The 25,033-nt window shown below is 43.5% G+C and overlaps 1 protein-coding gene across 4 annotated transcripts in view; it reads right to left on the reverse strand.

The window, feature by feature from the left end:
• ST6GAL2 (ST6 beta-galactoside alpha-2,6-sialyltransferase 2) overlaps positions 1-25,033 on the reverse strand; it is an 85,133-nt gene that overhangs the window by 50,596 nt on the left and 9,504 nt on the right. Inside the window, exon 1 of one of the 4 annotated variants that reach the window (XM_058684598.1) lies at positions 1,089-1,408. The exons of the other annotated variants lie outside the window; for them this stretch is intronic. The gene's annotated coding sequence lies outside the window, so the exon portion shown is untranslated. Of the gene's footprint in view, positions 1-1,088; positions 1,409-25,033 lie in introns of those variants that run through there. 4 annotated transcript variants of the gene reach the window in all.

Genomic DNA, 25,033 nt, shown 5'->3' on the forward strand with positions numbered 1-25,033 from the left:
CGGGACTCGAGCCCACGAGGTGTGAGATTATAACCTGAGCCAAAGTCGGACACTCAACCAACTGAGCCACCCAGGCGCCCCCACCATGCTTGAAATTTTAATGAGATTTTTTTTTTCTCTCTGCCAGAAAGTATTATGCCAAATTTCAGGTTAGCTCCCTACACTGACCAGACCACCTGACATCCCGTCTTCCCTAACACGCTTTTGTCTGCTGGAGAAACTGATCTTCCCAGGTATAGGCCTTGGAATCAACACCTCCCCAGAATCCACCTGCTTGGCCATTACTAGAGACAGCTTAGCCTGGGCACGCCAACCATGTGGATTTCGCCCAGTCAAAACAGGCTGCCAGTTCACTAACATTTCCAGCTACAGGTGGGAAGGTCTAAGATCTCAAGGAATTTGTTATCTAGGTAGGAAGACCACAATTCTGACGGCTTGGGTCTCTGTCCCAGGATAAGTGAATGTAGAGAGGAACGAAATGGACTAAAGATGCGGGGGATAGGTTTGGACACTGAAGCACACATTGGTTTGGAAGGGAGTCAGTCACCTCCAGCCAGTGGAACAACTGGGCTAAGTGCACCTGGGATGAGAATTTGCATGGTGCAAAGACAGGTGACCAGGAATGTTGGGCTCCGGCTGAACAAAGGTGGCCAATCTTATTAAGACGATGGTATTCTCTTTCTGAGCAAATAATTTCAGCAATACAAGATTTTTCCTCAAGTGGCAGGGCAGATGGGAAATAGTTTAAAAGGCAAGGACTCCCATATGTGAGCCACTCTGGGCAGCTTTTAGCTTTCAGAACTTTCTGCAATGAGGTGGCAGGTGCTGTTGGGGCAGAGGGAGGTGGAAATGATTCCAGACGTCTATTATTGGTTGTGCAGAGACAACACAAGCTGCCTACCGCTAGGGTCTGCTGGCTTCCTGAAACAGCATTCATCTGCTTTGGACACAGTGGCCTGTTTGTTTTACGATAATTAGCATTCAAATATTTACACTTTATACCAATAATATGCCAAGGCTCATGATTGAAGCTGTAAATTAGCTTCAGCACTGATGTTTAGTAGTCAAGAAGATGAAATGTTGCATACCTGCCACTGAGACTTGAAGGTTACACTCTGCTTCCTCCAATGTAACTGGGCTTCTGGGTCAAAGTGTAGGTGGTCAGCAGGTGGCTCTCCCAAGGAGGCCTCTGGACCAGTGGAAGCCACTCTTTCATAGGAAAAGCATGCCTTCCTGTCCCCACAGGGGTCAGAGCATCAATATGGACTGGCAGTGGATGCATGTGTGATGGCAAGAGGGTGCCGGCACCAATCAGGGGCACATCAGGGCCACCATCTCTGGTCTACACAGTGTTGCACAGTGACATTGATGATTCCACACTGAGAAGGAAAGGCAACGTATGGTTGACTGGAAAGCCCTTTGGTCAGACAGCCTGTTCAGATCCTTGCCGGCTCTGTTATTTTGGATAAATCCTTTGAGCCTCAGTTTCTTCATCCAGTGTGAGTCATAACACCGCCTCGATCACCACTGCTCTGTGAGATGAATGAGTCAGGCGCTGCATGAGACTTGACTGGCACAGTGCCTGGCCCAAAGGGAAAGCTACATAAATATGATTTCAGTCCAGGTTTTGAAATCCTGTAAAAGCAAAGAAGTGGTATAACCAGCATGGATTTCACTGTATGAATACTGGTCCCATGCGTAAACACATAAAGGCTCACCAGTAGGCATCCCTCCCTTTCAGTGGCCCCAAAAGGACATGCCCTCGTTGAGATCAGCACAAGCAGGGGACTCCAGCTAATAAGCATGGCCCAGACCCTGCCTAAATAAAGCCCTGTCTCTGGTGTCTCCGTCACAAAAAGCAGAACCCATCAGGGGCTGAGTGCCCGAGAAGTATCTTCTTTGGGGCTCACCGTGTTGGCTTATTGTAATTCATGTTACTCAACAAATAGTTATTAAACTTAATGTCAAGCTGAATATGTATCCCAGGAGACTCTGCCTTTGGGGGAAATGAATGAAGTTCTTGGGGAAATTAAGATTTAAAACCTTGAACACCAAGAGTGAAAATTCCAACATGTCTCTTCAGTCCAGACACTGGGGCTCTCACCAGAGCCCAGGAAGAGAGTGTGCTTAGAAGAATTCCCTTTCAGAAAACTTCAAACCAGGGCACTGGTTTTGCCTATCAGGGGAAAAAGAGTGTTTTCTATGGCAAGAGCCACATCTTAACAAATACGGATCATAAAAAAAAAAAGCTAACTGCTTTAGATCCGTTTCCATAGATCAGCACAGGTGGATCTCAAGAATAATGCTGGGGGGGGGGGGGAGGGAACAGAAGCTGCAGAAGCAAACTCACAAGAGTCTTAATCATTTCTGGAGGGTTATAAAATGCCAGTACAAACCTCAGCAGTGACCACCGAGGAAGGAGGACTGAGATTTTGAGTGGGAGGGAGGGTGCTTGCATCATTGCTCAAAAATGTCCTTTCTTGAGGCACCTGGGTGGCTCAGTTGGTTAAGCGTCCGACTTAGGCTCAGGTCATAAGTCTTAAGCAGGTCATGGTCTCACCGTTCGTGGGTTCAAGCCCCACGTCGGGCTCTGGGCTGACAGCTCGTAGCCTGGAGCCTGCTTTCAGATTCTGTGTGTGTCTGTCTCTCTCTCTGCCCTTACCCCACTCAACTCTCTGTCTGTCTCTCTCTCAAAAATAAGTAAACAATGGGGGCGCCTGGGTGGCTCAGTCGGTTAAGAGTCTGACTTCAGCTCAGGTCATGATCTCGCGGTTTGTGGGTTCGAGCCCCGCGTTGGGCTCTGTGCTGACAGCTCAGAGCCTGGAACCTGTTTCGGATTCTGTGTCTCTCTCTTTCTGACCCTCCCCCATCCATGCTCTGTTTCTCTCTGTCTAAAAAATAAATAAACGTTAAAAAAAATTAAAAGAAATAAACAAAAAAAAACTTTAAAAAATGTCCTTTCTTATAAAGAAAAGATTCAAAGTAGTAAGGCAGAATATTAATAGGTATTAAATCTGAGTATATAAACTAACTTATGTATTTTGTGTTTTGAACATATTTAAACATAATTTTACACATAACAAAAGTTATAAAAATAAAAGTTGTAATAAGAGTTGTAAAAATAAGAGAAATCACTAATTGTGTTTATATTTACATCTCTACTTCCTAATCTCTTTGGCTAATAACCCCTGCTTCCTCTGTTAGCACAAAGTATAAATCTAACGTTTAGATTCCAGCCTGGATTCCAGCTTTGGTTAAGACTCTCATGTGACAACATCATCAATCCAGCAATGAATAACTTACAGCTGTAATGATTTATGAAGGCATACAAAAGCAATGAGATTTTGGCCCGCACTCTTTCTAGCTATGTGATTTGGGGCAAGTTACTTTAGCTCTTGGAGCCTCAGCTTCATCATATGAAGATGAAAATAATCCTGACTTTAACAGACTGATACAGAATAACAGATTTTAATGAGAATATGCAAATAAAGTTTCTATTGTTGCTACCATAGGTTGTAAGTATCTAAAAACAGCTATGCCCTGTGGCCCCAGGCTCTGCCTTAAGAACTTATGGCTGCCATCTTGTTTACTCCTAACTACCTGAGAAGATGGAGTCTCTGAGTCCTGTGTTCTCTACTCCACCTCTTAATTCTCCTATAGAGGAGTTCCCAGTCCACTGAGGGACAAGGATAATGGCATGAATCTTGGTAGAACCAAACTAAGCTGGCCCAAAGTCTAGATTTGACAGTTGGGGGAAGCAATGTGGGGGACTGGCAATCCAATTTGTTCCCCACACCCAGGCCACAAGTTATGCATGACTATCTGTAACGCATATAATTTAACCTCCATCTGTCTGACATTTGTGGTATCTTGTAAAATGCTGAACAGTTACGTCAGTGTCTCTCAAATCCTACCATCTGGGAACTATGGTGAAGCCCATTTTATGGATGAGAAACATGAGTCCCAGGGAGGTGACTTAAAAGTCCTATTGTTAACCCGTGTGGGAGCCAGGACAGTACCTGGAAAAATTGCAAGCAGTCAAAATGAGGACAATGATGATGTGCATTTTCCTTACCTCCTAGGGTTGTTGAAAATGCCCAAGAAAAATGTGTTAGTAGCAACATTTAAAACTCAATGTCCTACAAATTCAGTGTCCATGATATAAGGAATCATAAATACTTAGATTTCATTATTATGTCAAAGTTATCCTAGTTGATTTTTTTGTCCCATAATATATGTGTGAATAAAAAGATAAAAATCACCTTGGCAGATGAAGAACTGCCAGTGAAAATCGTAGACTGGTGAACACTTTTCTGGGCAAGTAAAAATGACAACAGTTTGCCTTGTAAGGCTATTTAGTGGCTTTAGTAATGTAGCCTTAACACTCCTAAAGTTTGGTTTTAAGAATGAAACTATTAAAACATTGAGAGAAAATGCAAGTTGTGAATGCCCTAACACCAAGTTCTTATGATAGGAAATATTTTCCACAGAAGTAGCAGAAGAAGGCAGCATATCTTCGAAATGCATTAACTTTTATATTAAAACACATATACATATTGTGTTGTCAAATATAAATGAACTTGAATTTAACATAAAATATGAGACTTCAAAGAAACTTCTCGGTACAGAGCTTTCAGCTCTGCCCTCTGACCTTCCAGAGCTCAGTGTTCTTCTCCCTAATGGAAAAGTCTGAGAAGCTGGGATGAGACTCCAGAGTAGGGACCCCAGGGGCACCTGGGTGGCTCAGGAAGTGAAGTGTCTGACTCTTGGTCTCAGCTTCTGTCTTGATCTCAAGGTCCTGAGTTTGGGCCCCATGTTGGGCTCCATGCTGGGTTAAACCTACTTAAAAACAAACAAACAAACAAAAAAACAGACAGACAAACAAACAAAGAAGGTCCCCAGTGCACTTAAGAATAACTTGGGTGGGGCCCCTGGGTTGCTCACTGGGTTAAGCATCCAACTTCAGCTCAGGTCACCATCTCCAGGTTTGTGAGTTCGAGCCCTGCATCGCGCTATCTGCTGTCAGCACAGAGTCCGCGTCGGATCCTCTGTTTCTCTCTCTCTCTGCCCCTTCTCCGCTTGCTTGCTCTCAATCTAAAATTAATAAACTTAAAGAAAAAATAACCTAGGTATGATTCAAATGTTTCCTCTCTAGTATGCTTCTCCAGGTTCCATTTCCAAAGCCAGTGAAAAAATTCCAGATTATGGAATAATTTCTGAAGTTTCTAATTCTAAGGATTAGCTCACCCTTATAACATCTTCTAAATGCCAATACACCCCAGGCATGGCCAGTCAACTGAGTTATGGCTCCCCTGGGAACAGCAGCACAAATGTTTTTTTGTATCTGAGCACATGTGTACCTACGAACACAGTGTTGGTCTTAACATTACTTCACTCATTCATTCGTTCTACAGGTAACTGGGCACCTACTACACACTGGGTCCTGTGTCTACCATGTGGAGCAAATCAAATATAATCTGTCCCCCCCCCCCTGAGCTTATAGGACAGGAAAGGCAGAAATCAGGTATACAAATCTTGCAAGATACTGTGTAGTCTTAACTGTTTTTTTTTTTTTTTTTTTTTTTTTTTTACCACATTCCTTTTTACCCTGTGACCTTCCTGGTGACCTCAGCAGCTACCGCTAAAGGAGGAGATTTTGAGTGGGAGGGAGGATGCTAAACATAAAACAGGGGTGCTTGGGTGGCTTAGTTGGTTAAGTGTCCAACTTCAACTCAGGTCATGATCTCGAGGTCTGTGGGTTCAAGCCCCGCGTCAAGCTCTGTGCTGACAGCTCAGAGCCTGGAGCCTGCTTTGGATTTTGTGTCTCCCTCTCTCTCTGCCCCATCCCCGCTTGTGCTCTGTCTCTGTCTCTCTCTAAAATAAATAACATTTAAAAAAAATTTTTAACATAAGACCTCTAGTGCCCAAAGGAAAACTGTCACAAAGGAACCAGAAGGCGGTGATGTCAATTCTTGCCTTTAAAGTCCAAAAGCTAAATGACTTATTTTGATTAGATGGAGAGAGGTGGGTGGGGGATGGGACAGATGGGTGAGGTGTACTAAGGAGGGCACTTGTTGGGATGAGCCTGCATGTTATATGTAAGTAATGAATCAATGAATTCTACTCCTGAAGCCAAAATTGCACTGTATGTTAACTAAAGTTCTTAAAAATTAATTTATTTTAGTATTTATTATTTTAAAATTAATAAATTAATTAAATAAATTTAATGTATTTATTTTGCGTGATCAGGGGAGGGGCAGAGAGAGGGAAAGAGAGAGAATCCCAAGCAGGCTCCACACTGTCAGCACAAGAGCCCAATGTGGGGGGTCAAACCCAGAAACCATGAGATCATGACCTGAGCCGAAACCAAGAAGTGGATGCTTAACCAACTGAGCCACCCCCTAACTAAAATTTAAATTAAAAAATAAATAAATAGCGGCACGTGGGTGGCTCAGTTGGTTAAGCATCCAACTTCAGCTCAGGTCATGATCTCACTCACGGTTCATGAGTCTGAGCCCCGCATCAGGCTCTGTGCTGACAGCTCTGAGCCTGGAGCCTGCTTTGGATTCTCTGCTTCCCCTCCCCATCCCTGACTCACACTCTGTCTGTCTCTCTTTCAAAAAGAAATAAACACTAAAAAATATTAAAGAAATAAATGAAGTTCAAAAGCTGTATTTCAAGGGGTGGGAAAGGGCAGGACAAAAACTGGGAAGAATACTTGCTGAGCCCGTTTTCTCTTGTCCAAAGGGAGACTGGAAAGATCTCTGAACTGATGGAAAAGGAGAGTGGGAATTGAAACAGAACAACTGGGCACTGGCCAGGGCCCCCGAAGATGGTTTCTAATGTCAACCAACTGTGGCCTCCAAAGTAGACAGAATCCACAGACCCAGAGGGGACGCGCGGCACAGGCACGGGATGGAAGGGGGACAGTAGAGGGCGCTGTACTATAATGTACTGCAAGGCAGAAGGCCAGGCAGGTAGCTCAAGCCCAGCCAGCCCAGATGCATGCACCTGCATGCTAAGGACTAGACAATTTCCCTGAAGTCATGAAGCTATCTAAGTCAGAAGAGGGAAAAAAAAAGAACCTAAATCACCCACGTTAATGTCAACTTTGGTTAATTTATTCAACTAGAAAAGGTTGGCTGAATTGGTAGTTTGATTTTCCAACACTGGGTGGAATGGGGTCTCAAAATACAGCTTAAGTTGCATTGAGATAAATTTCCATTTCTTGAACACTTCTGGATGTGGACTCAACATACACACCTGCTACATAAGTGTACGGATACAACTGTGCTACGTTTTCTATCTCCTGGTGCTGCCCACATTTATATCCATCGTGTTGGTTTCTCCTCTGAACCGCAAGCCTATATATAACCAACTACCCCCCTTCTGTGCTTCCTAGCAATCTCGAACTTCATGTGTCCATACCAAACACCTGTTACTCTCTACTCCTCCCTTAGCCTTTCCCCATCCAGTAACCAGCATGGCCATTCGCCAGGCTGCCTGGGTCAAAGACTTTGGTGTTACTCTTGCTTCTTCTTTCCACTTAAACCTATGTCCAATCCCAACCACCAGCCCTGACCTGACCTAGACAGACCCAATCCTAAAACATACCTGCACTCGCACAATTGGTTGCCTTCTCTGCCGCCCCAAAGTGGTCCACACCACCTCTCGCCTGCACCAGTGCAACAGCCCTGGAACCGGTGTCCCTGCTGGCACCCTGCCTTCCCTCTGTGCATGCTCCAGGCCACAGAAAGAAACTCTTATGATGGGAATTTAATGTAGCCAGTTACCTGCTGTCAATCGCCCCTCCCCCCTTACTTCCTGTATGTGGTATGCCTCCACTTCTTTTGCTGACCTCATCTTTTAAAATTTTTTTAAAATATTTATTTATTTTTGAGAGAGAGAGAGAGAGAGAGAGAGAGAGAGACAGAGTGTGAGCAGGGGAGGGGCAGAGAGAGGAGACACAGAATCCGAAGCAGGCTCCAGGCTCTGAGCTGTCAGCACAGAACCCGATGTGGGGCTCGAACCCATGAGCTGTGAGATCATGACCTGAGCTGAAGTCGGACACCCAACCGACAGAGCCACCCAGGCACCCCGACCTCACTTTTTTTTAAGTTTACTTATTTTTGGGAGAGAAAGAGCACAACCACAAGTGGGGGAAGGGCAGAGAGAGAGGGAGAGAGAGAGAACCCCAGGCAGGCTGCACACTGTCAGCATGGGACCTGATGCGGGACTCGAACTCACAAACCATGAAATCATCACCTGAGCCGAAATCAAGAGTCAGAGGCTTAACTGACACAGGTGCCCCTTGCTGTCCTCATTTCACACCACTGCTCCCTTTGCCTTCCTCCGTCCTCCTGGCCCCTACAGCTTCCTGCACACTCAGCTCCCACCTGTTGCAGGGCTGGGGCCCTGCCTGGGCCCTTCCTTCTGCCTGGGGCCATCCTCTAGAAGCTGACCTGCCTTCCTCCCAGTTTTTATGTAAGTCTCTGCTCTACTCAGAAGGGCTTTCCCTGAAATACTCCTCCTCCCGACCTCTCTCAGCTGGCTCTGTCTTCACTTTTGGTACTGCTCTCCACCTGCTATGTTGTTTGTTTAATGCTATCCTTCTCCAACAGGCTGTAAGCTCTACGAGGGGGACCTGTCTTTCCTCACTCCCTAGACAGTGCCTGGCACATAGGAAGTTCTCAGCCACTCCAGGAACAAGGTGGGGAAATGAAGGAGGGACTGTAAGACAAAAGATTTTGGGGCCTAACTTAGGTTGGGGAGCCTGGGCGGATCATACGGTGGCAGTAAAATTTAAACTGAGAACAAATGGGTGGCAAGAATTAGGTAGTTGGGGGCCGGGTGCATTTCAAGTGGAAAAATAGGAGCTGTGAGGGGTAGGGCAGCTGGGAATCTGCGCGCCTGTATTGTGGTTTGGGTAAGGGCAGAGATACACAATATCTCCTCTTCACAAAGATCAAACCCCTTGTTACTTAATCCCCAAACACACCATGATACGGAAACGCTGGCCTCTATGAAATATACTATCAAGAACTTGGGAGAAACACTATAATTTTAATGTCTTTATCACATCTAATGACATAAATAAAATGCAGTGGGTTTCAGCCTCCCCATCAGAGTCAGTAGACAATTTTAGCTAAAACTCAACCACACACAGTTGGCAAATGGGAACTTAGCACTATGACTTCTGGAAGTTTATTTGGTCATAGATGGAATGAGGAAAAAGGGAGAGATGTGAAAATAATATTGCGTCCACATGCACCCAGCCTTGACGGATGGCACAAAACTTCTGCAGGGCTCCAGCAGGACCAGAAGTTTACAAACAAGGCATCACTGCCAGACGCCAGAAACCCAGATCTGCCCTGGAAAGGGACCGACCAGCCCCACTCCTGACATGGCAGGGACAGAAAAGTACAGAGGGAGGGAAGGGTGAGACCGGAGTCATGGCAAAATTATCAGAATAGGAGTTTAAAGCAACCAGGATGACACCGGAAAATAGCACCTCAAAGGAGATGAAAGATGCTGTCTGAAGACTGTGTCTCTGGGACGACAACAGGCATCATAAATTGTTCTGATGAATTCTGGTCCAGTATCTATGCTAAACAAATGCTCTGGTCATCTAACCCCACTCACCCCAGCCCCTCTTCCTTCCAGCTGTAACTTTTCTCTGGGCTGCAAAAACCTCTTTTATCTAATTTGTTAATAAGCCATGGCATGTAAGCTGCCCACCTACCCTTGATGGAGACACACACACGCACGTGCGCACACACACACACCACATCATATACACACAATGCATGCATTACGCCTTTATTATATGCCAGGCACTGTGCTACGTGGTAGGGATCAAAAGGACAATACAACACTGTCTTATCCTTCACGAGTCTATAATTTAGTGAAAATAACTTTTTTTTTTTTTTTTTTACTAAATACAATTTATTATCAAACTGGTTTCCATACAACACCCAGTGCTCATCCCAACAGGTGCCCTCCTCAATGCCCATCACCCACTTTCCCCTCTCCCCCACCCCCCATCAACCCTCAGTTTGTTCTCCGTATTTAAGAGTCTCTTAAGGTTTGCCTCCCTCCCTCTCTGTAACTTTTTTTGTTCCCCCTTCCCCTCCCCCATGGTCTTTTGTTCAGTTTCTCAGGATCCACACATGAGTGAAAACATATGGTATCTGTCTTTCTCTGCCTGACTTACGGTGAAAATAACTTCTAAAGTTGTCTTCATGGTACCTGCGTCAGCCACGAACATTTCACTATTAAAGAGAATTTATGTTCATTTATTTTTATTTCTTAGTCTTATGGAAATTTACAAGTAGTACTACATTTAGGCTATCTGTACCTAATTTCCATGCTGGGTAAGTGAAAGTTCTGTTAATAGAAAAAGAGAGCACTGATCCAACATTGATTCACTCAACAAACATCTCTTGTGAGGCCCACACTCAGACATAAAATTATCAGCAACAGCACCATATATTCCATGCAGCTTAAAGGAGATGCTACCACCAGGGCACCACGGTAATAAAACCATATGGATATTTATGTTTTCTCTCACTCCACTGTGCATTTGCTCACTTTATTTCTGCTCTTGGCAAGATTTAAATAAAGGCTTTTTCTCCTCTTCTCTACAAATGTTTGCAGCAGCTACATTACACTGACTTAACACAGCATTAACTACAGTACAAATATACAGTCCTCATATTGCTTTTGGAACAAGGAAAACGTTTATGATCTCTGTCACAGAAACACTGAATTCACCAATCTAAAATTTATTTAAAATGTCAGATGACTTTGATAAAAATCTATAGCTCAAATTCAGCTCTCAACAGTGTGGAGTTATTACTTTGAATTTAAAAAAGAATGCACCCTCAAGTATGTTCTGGCTGTCTTCAGAATGTAAAGTTCAAGGCAAGCCACGTGGGCTACTGTGTGTTTACACTGCATTAGGTGCTAGAAAAGCATTCTGACTTGGATGCCCCCCTCATTTTAGTAAAAACTTCAGTCCCCATTTTATAAGAAAACAAAAATATCAGCTCTCAGTGGAAACCACTGAGAATTGTGCACCCGGAGGAACGTAATTTCACTGTGCTTTATGATGTGGACGCTAAACGGAGTCAGGTCATATAAGAAAACCACATTTTCTAGATGGAGACAGGGTAATTGAGAAAACTGGCTTCACACTAAAGAAAACAAGTAAGTGAGCTATTTGAAGTCTAATTAATACAACGCATAAAATACATTTTGGTTTTCCCTCAACCCCAAAATAAGTGAATACAGTAATAGAATCATGAGTTCATGGCTTACAATGTCAATGCCATTTGTCTTAGAAAAGCCAAAGAACATGAAATCAGTGGTTGTATTTTCTCCCTCCATCCTGGAGACTAGGGAGTTTTCACAAAAGCCAGGACAGACCTTACAAGGACTCAAGGACTCCAACTTTTTTTTTTTTTTTCACCAAAGAGGAACCCACGGTGTGCGAAAATGAAGCACGTTACCTGTGTTGCAAGGGTAACTGGAGGCAGATACTCACAATGCATTCCCTGTCATCTAATGATACCAAATAGATCGGATCACAGATTTTACTTCCAGAGTATTTTAAAGTTCTGTAGCCCAAGAGAATCCTGCAGAAATTGGGAAGGAGAAATCTGAAGAATAAAATTACTACATTGTAGCATCTGTAGAATCATTCCAATGGAGTCCCAAATATTCTGGGGAGCACAGGTGGTCCCCTCTTTAAGGCACAGTATTTCTGAAGCTGACTGCAGAGCATATCACCACAAGGTGGCATCCCAGGCACCGGGGTAGCATCCCTTAAGGGCACCATGCACCTGAGGGAAATATACTGGCAAGTATTCGGAAGTCTGGGTCCTCAGTTTGCCAATGGTGGAGCCTGGTGGTACTGGATTAAACCTCTGCCAAAGCTAGGAAGAGCTATTATCATTATTAGGTGCCGGTGCTTTCTTCTTGCTGGTGGAGACAGCACAGAAGTTATAGAACAAGGGCCTGGTACCATCCCAGAATCTCTAGAGCTGCGTATTAAAAAGGAAACTTCCTGGGTCCCACTGTGACTTCCTGAATCAAAATCAGAGGAGGAGGGCCGCTGAGCCTGCATTGCAGACACTCCCCCTTAGGCCATTCACCCTTGCCCTTGGCCTTGCCAGGGTCAGTGAATGAGCCTGAAGCCAGGGAGGCCGGTAAGAATGGGCCACTGCATTCTAAATGCTCCTCCAAGGCGGTTGGGCAGGAATCTGCCCCAGACTACCCGCTGACGCCTGTCTGACCACAATCTCATAATCCTGTCACCGCTAACAAAACCAACCTGCACCACAACATGTTAATCCCTGGGGTCACCCCCGGGCCACACGTGACTGATGCCAGGCACACATCTGCATGTCTTTGAAATGACCTGTCACCTTTTAAGAGCCAGCTTCAGCATCCCTCTCAGACATTCCTTATCATTTCCTGCACTGCCCCAGGACTTCGTACACACTACTCCTCCCTCGGGGCAGAACCTCTGCATGACCAATGGGCACCTGCCTTCCAATGCTTCTATGCACATGAATGAAAGGGGAAAAAAAAAGCATTCATTACACTTGCAAAAACCTTACCACAGCATTAATGACAGTATTTCCACTAGACATTCAAATTTCCATTCTATAGGGAAAAGACAATGAGTTGAGTTACAAACACCTACATTCAAATACTTTTCCATGTAAGTTTCTTCCCTTATTAACCATACTAACCTGGGTAAGTTATTAAACCAAAGACCAGTTTCTTCAACTGCAAGACTGAGGTAACATCACACAGCTTAGCCAGCCTTTAAGAGGATTTTAACTGACCTCTATATGAAAGTCAATTAATGCACTGCCAGGCACGGATGCTTCAAGAATGTTCGTTCCCTTCCCCTTTTCCTTTTGTACACTTTCTAATTGGCTCTGTAATGGTCTACAGGAGCCTATAGAGCTTGTAACAAATCTTCCAAAAGAAACTTCTATGCCAATTTCATTCCTCCTTAGTAATGTGCTGATAAATGTTTGACAACTGGCTCTTGGGAAAGAGAAGTGGGAAGTGGAGGGCTGATTTTGGCATTTTCCCATTTCCTTGGAGTACATCCTTCAGTCATGGACAGTTTTAAACTACTAAGGTGAGGCCACTGAACACAGAGAAGAGATCCACAGAAGCTTATTGTCATACAGTATCTGCACCATCAGCCACGGCAGATGTGAACACCTTCGAGAGCATAGATGATAGTAAAATGTAACTGAAATAATTAGGAAATGATGAATGTTGAGAAAGGACTGTTTTAAAGTAGTTTAACAACTGGCTCACAAAATTCCCGAGTGAGTATTCACCGGCCGGCTCTAAGCACACCACTGTATCTCACCTCATCAAGAAAATGCTGACTACAGAGTATTAATTCTGGGGTGTTCTGATTTGCAGACTATATAGGGGGCTTTATTTATGCAGGACCCTTTAAGCAGGTGCAGAAAGTATATGCTTCGAGTTTCTACAAGGGTGAAATATGGCTACAGAACAGTACACGTCTGTGCAGTACGGGGATAGTGCTCCCTGTGCAGTAGCTCTGCCGGGCAAAGCCCTTGCTGTAGAGGAGGAAGCTTCTACAGTGCACAGCTCATGGCCAGCACCCAGTCAACATGATGGCAATAATAAAACTGATTTATTGCCACTCTTCTTTCCATCAGGTCCTCATAACATACGTTTGTTAAGCCTTTGCTTTTTATCTTAGGCCCCTTCCAGTTGCTAGATGCTATGTCATGATGCAACAAGTTTTAGTATCCATGTCAGACATCTGACACTCTCCTGGACACAAGGAAGCAAGCTGCCCACAGGTAAAAAGAGGTGTGGAACTGGAAGCCATGTTTCATATTTTTATAAAACCAGTTGGCTCTTCAAAGCCCTCAAGGCACTACATTTTATTTGCTTATGCATCTGAACAGGCACTGAATTGTTTCAACAGAGATAATAAAATGCATTTGTGGCTTATAATTTTTTTTTCCACCCTGCTCAATTCTAGAAGTTGCATTTCATGACTCTGGCTTGCCTCCACATTTGGTAGTTTTTCCAACAACAAAACCATCTTATTTGAAGACTCACCCTGTAGTCCGAAGTGGTTTCAGAATATATGGGGTGCTTGGGTGGTTCAGTTGGTTAAGTGTCCAACTCTTGATTACGGCTCGGGTCATGATCTTACAGTTAGCGAGTTTGAGCCCCGTGTCAAGCTCCACACTAACAGTGTGGAGCTTGCTTGGGATTCTTTCTCTCCCTCTCTGTATCCCTCCCCCAGTCACACGTGCATGCATGCTCTCTAAGTAAATAAATAAATAAACAAACAAACTTTAAAGAAGAAAAGAGTGAACTTTAAGTAAAGGCACGCTATGTACCAAGTGTGGTACTTCATACACCACAAACAGGGCTTCATTTGAACTTAAAACAACCAATGGGTTCGGTCATATTATTGCTCAATTTTATGATGAGGAAAGAGGTTCCTTGAAGTTAAGAATCCATTAGATGTCAGCAGGGCCACCTTCATGGGATGTGACTTATGTCGTGTCACAGGACCCCACATTCAGAAGGACCATGCTTGCTTTTTCTCCTGCCACTGTCTTAAAGTTATTAATAATTTCACCTTTGAGTTTGTGTTTTCCAAGTAAAATCCAATGGGAAAATGGGGCAATGGGACAATGAAGCATTCCCATGAGACCAGACATGTATAACGTGTGTGCAGTATGTGTGTCCACCTTTCCTTGCCAGCCCCTTCACAGACAGCATGCCTGACGCCCTGTGGATCCGGTGCATTGGAAGTTTAGCAAGACTCAAAGTGAGGACACAGTAAGCATGTTACCTCTGTGACTAAGTGGGGGGATCTGACAGCCCCGAGGGGCCATGCTTTGTTAGAGCCAGAACTGTCTTCAAAAGCAAAAAGAAGCAATGGTGTTCTAAGAAACACAATAGGCCAAGGGCTCTCATCGTGTCCTTTCTCATTGCCCTGGATGAACTGTCCACATATGCTGAAAATAATGATGTGGAAGAAGAGCCTGGGATTCCTTCTTTACGGGAAAGCTGAGGTTGGTAGAATCGCATGTGTCACAAGGTGAAATAAAAAGAGCTGAGTTAGTTTTGAGTTATGTCTCCACTGTTCTGGTAAGAATGAAATATGTAAGCCTGTGCCCGCCAGGAAGTACACATTGTGTAATCTCAGTGATTGTGCACAGGAGTTAAATGATCCTACATGCGGATTTAAAAGTGGCATTGCGCAACAAAAATGACCAGTAAAATTGATGTTAATAATTAAATTTTAATTTTTCTTTCCTTAGAACATTAAAAACACCATGACACGCAAAAAAAAAAAAAAAAAAAAAAAAAGGAAGGAAAGGAAAGGGAAGGAAAACGTGTTTTGTTTGAGTGCTGTTAAGGGCATTATCCCCCCCCTGCTTTTTGAACAAGGGTTCCCCCTGCCCCCTCGCATTGTGCATGGAGTTCTTCAGCCAGCCCTGGGTGTCACACAGACTGTAAGCGGCAGTCAGGATCCAAACCCAGGCTGACTGCAGAGCTTCCTCTACTTTCACACCATCTTAGTCGGCCTCCGGTTAAAAGCAACAGTGCTCCCAGCTTCAGAACATTTTTGTCATTATTCCACTGTTAGCAATCTGGACAGCACACAACTAATTGTTTATTCCCTTTGGCTTTTCTTGTTTTCTTCTTGTTTTCTCTGGATCATTTAAGGCTGTATTTTCTCTATTCACTGAGTAAGTATTCACTCTGAGCCAGGAACATATAAGAGTCTCAGCAAAGTGTAGAATGTTAGAGTCGAAGATGGCAAAGTCATTTCTAAGAACCTTAATAAAAACAAATAAATGAGGAGTTTTATGTAACTTCAAAGTCTTTCTGCTTATTTTCCCCAATACTTAATTACTTTCATAACCAGAGGCTGCATTTTACAGCAGGTGTAATCCTTCCGGGGACTGGGCTGGTTAAGACGGAGGAGGGAGGGACTGAAATGAGCATTTGGTTGCTAAATGGGTGTGTTTGGTTGAACACCAAATGTGGGTGAGAAGCAGCAGATGAAAATTCTGTGTGCTTGAGTCCCACAGCGAACTCAAAGTCAGGGAATTTCCACCCTAGGAACTGTCTGCATCTTTAAGACCCCCAAATCATTTATTGTGTTGTAAGTCACATCAGCCAAATTCACTTTAAAGAATAAGGTATTCTATAAAAAGGCAATGCAATAGCAAAACCACCACCACCAAAACAAAACCCCAAAACTTTTATGAGGGCTGATGAGGCAAAGGCCAAAAAAATGTGCTAGACCTGTAGCCAAGTTCATTGCCTTTGACTACTGTGTTGTGGTTCTACTAATATCAGCCACAAATGACCACCCTTGAGCCCGGGATAGGAGTGCTGGTTGATACTTAAGCATAAAAAAGACGCAGAGGATTTACTCTCATTTTACAAAGGAGAAACTTAAGAACAAGTAGAAAAAACCACAGACCTAAACCCCAAACAGAAAACTATAAAATGCCTCAAAGATAATATAGGGGGGAATCTTGACGACCTTCAGTATGGCAGAACTTGTTAAATACAACACCAAAGGCACTATCTATAAAAGGATGAGTTGATAAGCAGAACTTCCTTGAAATAAACAACCTCTGCTCTCTGAAATACAATCGCAAGAGTGTAAGAAGACCAGTTACAGACTGGGAGAAAATACTTGCAAAAGACACACCTGATAAAGAACTGTGAGCAAAATTATACAAAGAACTCTTAAAACTCAACAGTGAGAAAATAAACATGATTAAAAAATGGGTTAAAGACCTTAACAGACAACGTGTCAAAGAAGATATACCAATGGCAAGTAAGTGTATGAAAAGATGCTCCACATCATAAGTCCTCAAGGAAATGCAAGTTAAAACAACCATGAGATACCCCTACACACCTGCTAGAGTAGCTGAAATCCAGAACACTGACACCAGCAAGGATGTGGGCCAAAAGGAGCACTCACTCATAGCTGGTGGGAATGAGAAAATGGTACAGCCACTTTGTCGGCTTCTCAGAAAGCTAAACATCCTCTTGTCCTATGATCTGGCATCATGTTCCAGTCATGTTAAAAGGAACTGAAAACTTACATCCACATAAAAACCTGCACATGGATGTTGACAGCAGCTTTATTCACAAGTGCCAAAACCTGGAAGCCACCAAGATACCCCTCAACTGGCTAAATAGATACATAATCCATTGGATAAATATGAATGGATAAATAAGCTGTGGCAACCAGATAATGGAAAGTTATTTGGCACTAAAAAGAAACGAGCTGTCAAGCCATGAAAACACACGGAGGAATCTTAAAATGTACTAAGTGAAAGAAGCCAATCTGAAAAGCCAATCACAAACTTTGTGATTCCAATTATATGACATTCTGGAAAAGGCAAAACTATAGAAACAGTAAGAGTTCAGTGGTTGTGGGAGCTGGTGGTGGGGGGAGGAGGTAGTGGTGAACAGACTGAGCACAGAGGATCTTTAAGGCAGTGAAAATACTCTGTATGACACTCTAGTGGTGGATACATGTGAACATTTGTCCAAACCCACAGCACGTACAACCCCAGGAGTGCACCCCAATGTGAACTGCGGACTCCAGGTGACAGTGATGTGTCAGGATAGGTTCACTGGCTGTAACAAATGTACCGCTCTGGGGGGAGGGGGGGCGGTGCTGATGGTGGGGGAGGCCGTGCACCTGTGAGGGCAGGGGCCTGTGGGTAATCTCTGTGCTCTGCTCAATTTTTGCTGCAATCCTAAAGCTACTCTGAAAGTCTTAATGCTAAAAGATGTAGAAATAAAAGGAGAAGAGAAAAACTCACACACAAATCACCCCGAAGTGGAGGCCCTGGAATCTGAGACTGGGTCTGTTGAGTCCAGGCCTCTCTCCTCAGGCAGCCCCTCCATGGCTTACAAAGCGCTTTCATACACTGTGCGACTCAGTGCCATATGGATTTTGGATTAAATGTTCAATTCTGACCTCAGTTACACCGAAAATAAACTTTTCACAGGTCATAAATTTTTAGAACCTGCCATAATAAACGAAATATCTGTGTACAAGTCCCAAAGCAAAGATAACGGTCCTGAAAACCTCCAGCAGTGGTTCAATAGTGCTTGCTGTTAATGCTGAAGTCCTGACATCATGTGTCACACCAAAGAGACGGGAGACCAGAAACTGAAGAAAGGTGGGGGTTGACAAAACACTGTCAACCATCTACCATCGGTGTTGGGGCCGGGAAGCTTAAGAGACAATACAAGCCTACGTGTTCCTCTTTTTAAGAAGGAAATTTCTAATCTCAGAAGGTACCTTCTACAAATTTCTGTTCCCACTTCTGTTTATTATGGCTGAAGAGCACGAATCAGAAAGTGCAATAGAAAAAAAAAAAGATTAAATACATTATTTGTGGAAGGAGTGCCATCACATTCCATGCTAAGTTAGTAGTAAGATCGCTGTGTCCAGCATGAAAGCAGCTTCTTTTATTCAACAACTGTCTATGGAAGGTGAGAGAAGATCCCATATTTAAGAATTCTGGGGGTGGCAAAGGGTGGAGAAGATCTGTGGGTGGTGACCAGAATTCCCAGGAGTCCAGGACAGCCAGGCCAGGAGATACAAGCCACGCTGAGAAAGTCCTAGGGAGGGAATCATGACTCACTAGAATCAGGGACTGCAAGGGCTCCCCTCAGGCAGGTGCAGCCAGGGAGTGAGGGGAAGCCATCTGGGTCTCTGGCAGCTTCCCTTGCGTACAGAGCTTACCTCTTCCATGCAGATATTCCAGGAAATACCAAAGCCAGGCAACTCTGTTAATTTCCTTCAGCAAACAGAAAACATATTTCGCCTCATCTTTTCACCTTGTCCTCTAGAAGCCCCAAAACAGCTGTCCTTTGAACTCAGTGGGAACTGCTCCTGTCCTAGGAAGCCTGCCTGAGATGGGGCCCAAGGGACCCCTTTCCTGCCTGTTTTCTAGGTCAGGGAGGGGAAAGGCTGACAGTTTACACAGTACAGAAGCCCCCTCTGGCTGCTTAAGCTCTCTGGGCAGGAGCAAGGCCTTCAAAGCTGTCAGTCAGACCCTTCCAGAAAGCTGAAGAACCCTGGGGAGGGAAGAAAGGATTTGTTTGCTTTTAAGCCTTTCTCATTAATTTGACTGATAGCTGAGGCCTCACTTGCATGCCCAGCCATGTGGGGATTTGGGGCTGAAGCCCCCTCTCCCAGCTCCAAGGGAGTCCCAGCTCCCCCTTACACCTGTGCCTCACCCCTTCCTGATTCAAAGCAGGACTGAACAGAGGGCCCATCCCGGAAGGCACCTGACCTTTGAGCCTGGGAGAAAGATTATCCTTTAGTTATTTATTTGTGAAGACTATAATCGAGCTGACCCCCTCTGTGTTGAGCCACGTTCCACTTCACCTGGTGTGGCCGATGTGATGTGTCTGTGGTGACTGCTAGGGAGCCCATCCGCAAAACGGCCAGGGAGGGGAGCACAGGGAGAGCCAGCTCTGCACAGACAGTCACCTGGGAGATCCCTGCATTCAGCCACTGTTTGGACAAGGAATTCTCCCAATCACTGCATGGCCACATCTCCATCTTTGCCTTGGCAGGGAGGGTGGCAGGCATAATTCACATCACCCTGCAGGATGCTAGTCTTCCTGGGAGAAGGCTTTGCCTCCAAAAAAAAAAAAAAAAAAAAAAAAAGAATAAATAAATTATTTGGGGGCGTCTGGGTGGCTCAGTCAGTTAAGCATCTGACTTTGGCTCAGGTCATGATCTCGCGGTTCGTGGGTTCTAGCCCCACGTCAGGCTCTGTGCTGACAGCTCAGAGCCTGGAGCCTATTTCAGACTCTGTGCCTCCCTCTCTGTCTGCCCCTCCCCTGCTCGCACTCTGTCTCTCTTCCTCTCTCAAAAATAAACGTCCAAAAAAAATTTTTTTAAATACATTTTTTTGCTGTTCAAACTGAATGTTTAATAGTAATTCACTAAGAGGGCCTTCAAAGTTACAACTTTGAATTACTTCAGATATTCATGAAAGGTAAATGCAGGACTTCCTGTTAGATCTATATTATTCATCACTAGTTTCTAGGAAGCCACAAAATTGTGTTTACTTTGAGGCTTACTGCCTGAGAGTAAATCTTCTCAAGGAGTCTAAAGCATTTGGGGGCGGAGGGGGTAGAACAAAGAAAAGAAAACCAAACCAATAAGTAAGCAAAACACCAAACCCATTACTAAAAGCACAGGCCAAATTTGGTGCCTCCCCACACAGCCTGGAATCCATCTGAGACGAATTCCAATATCCAACGATTTTGAGTTTCCTGAAAGGTTCAACAATTGTTGGTGGGTTGGTTTGTCGCAGCGGTAGGCCTTCCTGGCTGGCACCAGATTTCCAAAACACAGTAACAGAATCTTTTAACCACATCCAGTTATCAAAAGCCATGTCTGGGACAACAACATAATTAAAAAGCGCCAAGAAACCCACTGGCATAGAAAGCCTTATTAAGCTGGCATAGCATGACTCATAAGGAAAATTAAAAGGGCTTGGGGGTGTGTAGGGATCTAAGGTCATTAAGAAAAAAAATAATTTAAACAGATATTCAAATTTGAATACATCACTTTAAATAACAGCCATGCCCTGATGCTCTGGTGCCTAACCCTGACTTCTACCCGTAGTTTTCTTACTTTAAAAGCTTCCTTTGCTTGGTGTGTGAATCCAGGGACAGATGTGAGTCTGTGCTGATGATGTGGAGATGTACCCATAGCCTCCGGCGGAGGAGGGGTCACCAGAAGGAACTGTCTGAGTGCCACAGTCAGCAGCATGACAACTGCTAATAGCCAGCACACATGAAATCATTAAAATCCACTTAACTTGACTATGAAAGCGATTTAAAGCTATTTCCGTGGGTGAGAGGAAATCCACACTTAGGTTCTTCTTTCTTTACTCCCAAGTGGTTCCTTGATCTTAAGCATATGTAAATGGAGCACGGAAATAGTTTATTCAAACGCTCCAAGCATTTTTTAAAATTCCTCCAGCTTTTGTTAAATTCCTGCAATGTTCTATTTACTGCTGGGGACCGCCAAAGGTCCCTAACTTCAACCACGGGTAACATTTTTTATTTTAATTCTAGAATGGGTTCAGAGTAAGGGAAAGTGTCCCCTTAATTAAATGACTCATCCCAGGCATTCCCTAGCTCTAACCCAGTGTTTTGGGAGACTGCAAACTTTAAAACAAAACTCATTTAAATAGTGGGGAGACAAATGCACAGCATTTGGCACTCTAGAGGATGTGCATCTGGGAAGATACTTTGAAAATACACTAAATTCCACATAAATTTTTGTGGAATGAGTGACCCCAGACACGCACTGACCCCCCTGTCGGGGAAGGCACCTCAGCCCTGGGGGCTGTCTCCTCCAGGAAGCACTGGCAGAATGAGGTCAAGGCCACACCATCAGACACACAGGAAGAAGGCACAGCACAGTGCCTTCTCCAGGCTTTCAGCTAAAGGTGTGCACCTTTCCGCTTGCACCTGGTTGGACTGATCTCAGGATAAAGGGATTGCACTTATAATTCCTCACAGACAGCTCATATTTCATACTGTCCCCGGGCTAGCAGCACCTTTCCCAGTTTTAATACCTATTCATAGATGATTTGTGGGCAGCCAGAAAAAATGCAACCCCACAACAAAATGCTGCTGAGCCCATTCACTCTGGAGCAGCCTTTATTATCACACCAGGTGCTGATAATGTATGTAGCTCTAATTGTTAGAATGTGATACATTTATGAATCCTAGACAAAGTGCTTTTATAAAACCTCCCTGGGCAGATCCTCCCCAATTTATTTACTAATCACTTACCAATTACACGTGTCCCTTACTTGGGAATGCTTTGTTAAAGGAGGAACAAAGACGCCCAGCCACATTTCTACCACTTATGAAAAGAAATGTGCATTTCCAGTGTTCTCGGTGAGATTCACAAGAGGCATAAAGATTACAAGGTTGAACAGTTTAACTCTGATTTCCTAATATCACTAGTAAATGTGTTTCTCCAAAGTGATTAACTGCAACTCTAAAGATAATGTATGTACAGAATGGTCCATTCAGTCCATAGTCCCTTGTCTTTAGAATAGCCTGTTTATAAATGGATGGCTAGAAATGGAGGAGCTATATACGTGGGGATTTGCCTTGAAAAAAAAGGCAGAAAGGATGTCACCCTCTCCCCTTCATTTGTAGAAGTCATGTTTATGGAGTGGACAGTAGTCCTTTCAAATCTGAAATACTTTCAGCTCCGTTCATTCAGTTGACATTGATCAAGCCATCTACTGAGCTCAGTATCTTGAGATGTACTAAGGAGCTGGGGACACAGCCTCACAGGGCTGCCTGCAAGCACCTTACAGTCAAGCAGGGGAGAAAAAAAAGTAAAAGGTTAATTACAATACAGACTGGGAGGTGCAACAAAGACAAATGGTGCTATAGCACAGGAGGGGACCACACATCGTGTGTGTATGTGTGTGTGTGTGTGTGTGAAAGAGACAGAGACAAAGAGACAGCAGGAGGAAGAAGCAGGTCCATCCTTAAACTCAGCCTAATATAGTCAGAGACACCCTTAAAGTAGTAAAGAGGAGACAAAACTGGGGCCCAATTCAGAAGCACATGATATTCTAAAAATTCCAGGCTGGGTCCTGTATGCCATGGGGTGGGGGGGTGGGGTGGGGGAGGGCATGGCACTAAGGAGAGGAGAAGGTCACATGATCAAGCTTAGGGTTTGGAAAGATGACTCTTTGCCAATATGGACAACATACGGGGGATCGGGAGGCGAGCAAGAGTGGACAGAGGCATCTGTAAAGTGAATTCCTCATTTAAATGCTCCTTCTGCTAATAGAGCAGGGCTTCCCTCCATTTTTTCTGTAAAGAATATGATAAACAATAGAAGCTGAAGCCCAAAAAACATTTTGCCTTCCAGAAACAGTAAATGTCAGGAAAGAAACTCTGGACAATCACATGAAGTATAATCACATATTTCTGAACCACTTAAGTAGAACACGCCCAAGGGCATGCTGTACAAAAGCCAGCATTTTCAGAGGCAGGTGAGAGATACAGCTTCCTCTTTAGGAGACAGAAACCAAATCATTAGACTCTTAATGCCATGTGAGCTTCAGCTGCCAAATGCCCTGCTCTCTACCAACTGGGTTCCAATGGCATCTAGCTTTGGGTTTAAGCCAATCTCTTTGGCTTTAGGCAAATCCTGAATTTATATAATATAATCCAAGTACATCAGACTATTATTAAGCAGTCTGCCTGTTAACCTTTTTACTTTTTTAAATCATATTTCCAATTTTTAATTCTTTTCTAGTAAACGTTAAGATATCATTCTATCTTTTCTTTATATCCCTTTGAACTTTACTTTCTTTGGTACGGTGAAAACCTTTTTTCAAGTTGGTCAGTGTACCAAGTACAGGCCAGGTAACTGATGACCTGGAACTGAGTTTTTAGGTTTTTTTTTTTTAGTTTTTTCAGTTTATGGATTTTTATTTATTTCCAAATAGCAATGTAGACTATCTCTAGGCAGACAAAAACTCTAAAGAATCTATATGATTTTAATCTTCCATGTCCTGCTGAATTTTTCTGAGCTAGTCCCTTAAAAAATCTAAAAAAGTCATATTATGTAAAATATCTCATAGAACTATCCATCTATCAGTGTCCACTTACAGTATGAAAGTATGCCAAATTCACAAATCAAAGGCTAAAAGTTGCCAAATGAAACTAAATTCAGTTAGTAAAGAAAGCTTCATTTTGAAGTTTTTTTCCATAGAACTGTCCTATGTTCAATTTTATTTTTTTAAGTTTGTTTGTTTGCTTATTTATTTATTTATTTATTTAGGCAGGGGAGGGGCAAAGAGAGAGGGAGAGAGAGAATCCCAAGCAGGCTCCACACCGTCAGCACAGAGCCCAATGCAAGGCTTGAACCCACTAACTGTGAGATCATGACCTGAGCCGAAACCATGAATCAGATGCTTAACTGGCTGAGCCACCTAGGTGCTCCAGTTTTATTTTTAATAAGGGGAAATATATTAAAATATATCTTCAAGATTTAGAACATAATGTTACTAGCTTTTAATACACTTAAAAAATATTTTGATCCTGTTGTGTAGCGAATGGAAAGGAAGATCTGTAGCATCCAAGTAACAGCAAAATTAAGCGACATTTATGTTACTAACAACCTACAATTGTTAATAACAAAATGCACTTTTGTTCCATGCACAGCATGGAAGTTTCTGAACCAAGAGCAAACTTCTCAACTTTAACAGCACAACCTATATTTCATTGCTGGTTAACGCTGCTTTAACTCTAAAAAAATATATACCATACTGTTAAAACGTCATTTTGTGTAAAACTGAATGCAAGCAGGTAACACAAAACTCCTCTGTTCTGTGAGAAATCAGGATAATGGTTACCTTCTGCTGGACAGTGACCAGAAGGGTCAGGCTTCAGGGATTGTTGGCAACATTTTACTCTTTTTTTTTTTTTTTAAGTTTATTTATTTGAGAGAAAGAGAGAGAGACAGCATGCGTGTGCATGTAAGGGAGAGGCAGAGAGAGAAAGAGAGACATAGAGAGAGAATCCCAAGCAGACTCCATGCCATCAGCATAGAGCTCAATCTCATGAACCATGAGATCATGACCTGAGCCCAAACCAAGAGTTGGATACTAAAAGGACTGAGCCACCCAGGTGTCCTGGTAATATCTCATTCTTGATCTAGCTGGTTATATGGGTGTATTTGGTTTATGAAAATCCATCAAACTTTTCACTTATGAAATGTGCACAGTTGGCACTGGCTAAAGATTTAATAATTACCTTTTCTATGCAACCCTTCTCTGGTTAGGAACACAGCTGAAGAAAACAAGACAGGTAAGGCAGTTGCCCAAAATCCAGAAAAAACTGAACTGTGGGGATGTGATACAGCTTCCCTCCCACGTCCCACGGACAC

Source organism: Neofelis nebulosa, chromosome 9 (genome assembly GCF_028018385.1).
Source record: "Neofelis nebulosa isolate mNeoNeb1 chromosome 9, mNeoNeb1.pri, whole genome shotgun sequence".
NCBI lineage: Eukaryota > Metazoa > Chordata > Mammalia > Carnivora > Felidae > Neofelis > Neofelis nebulosa.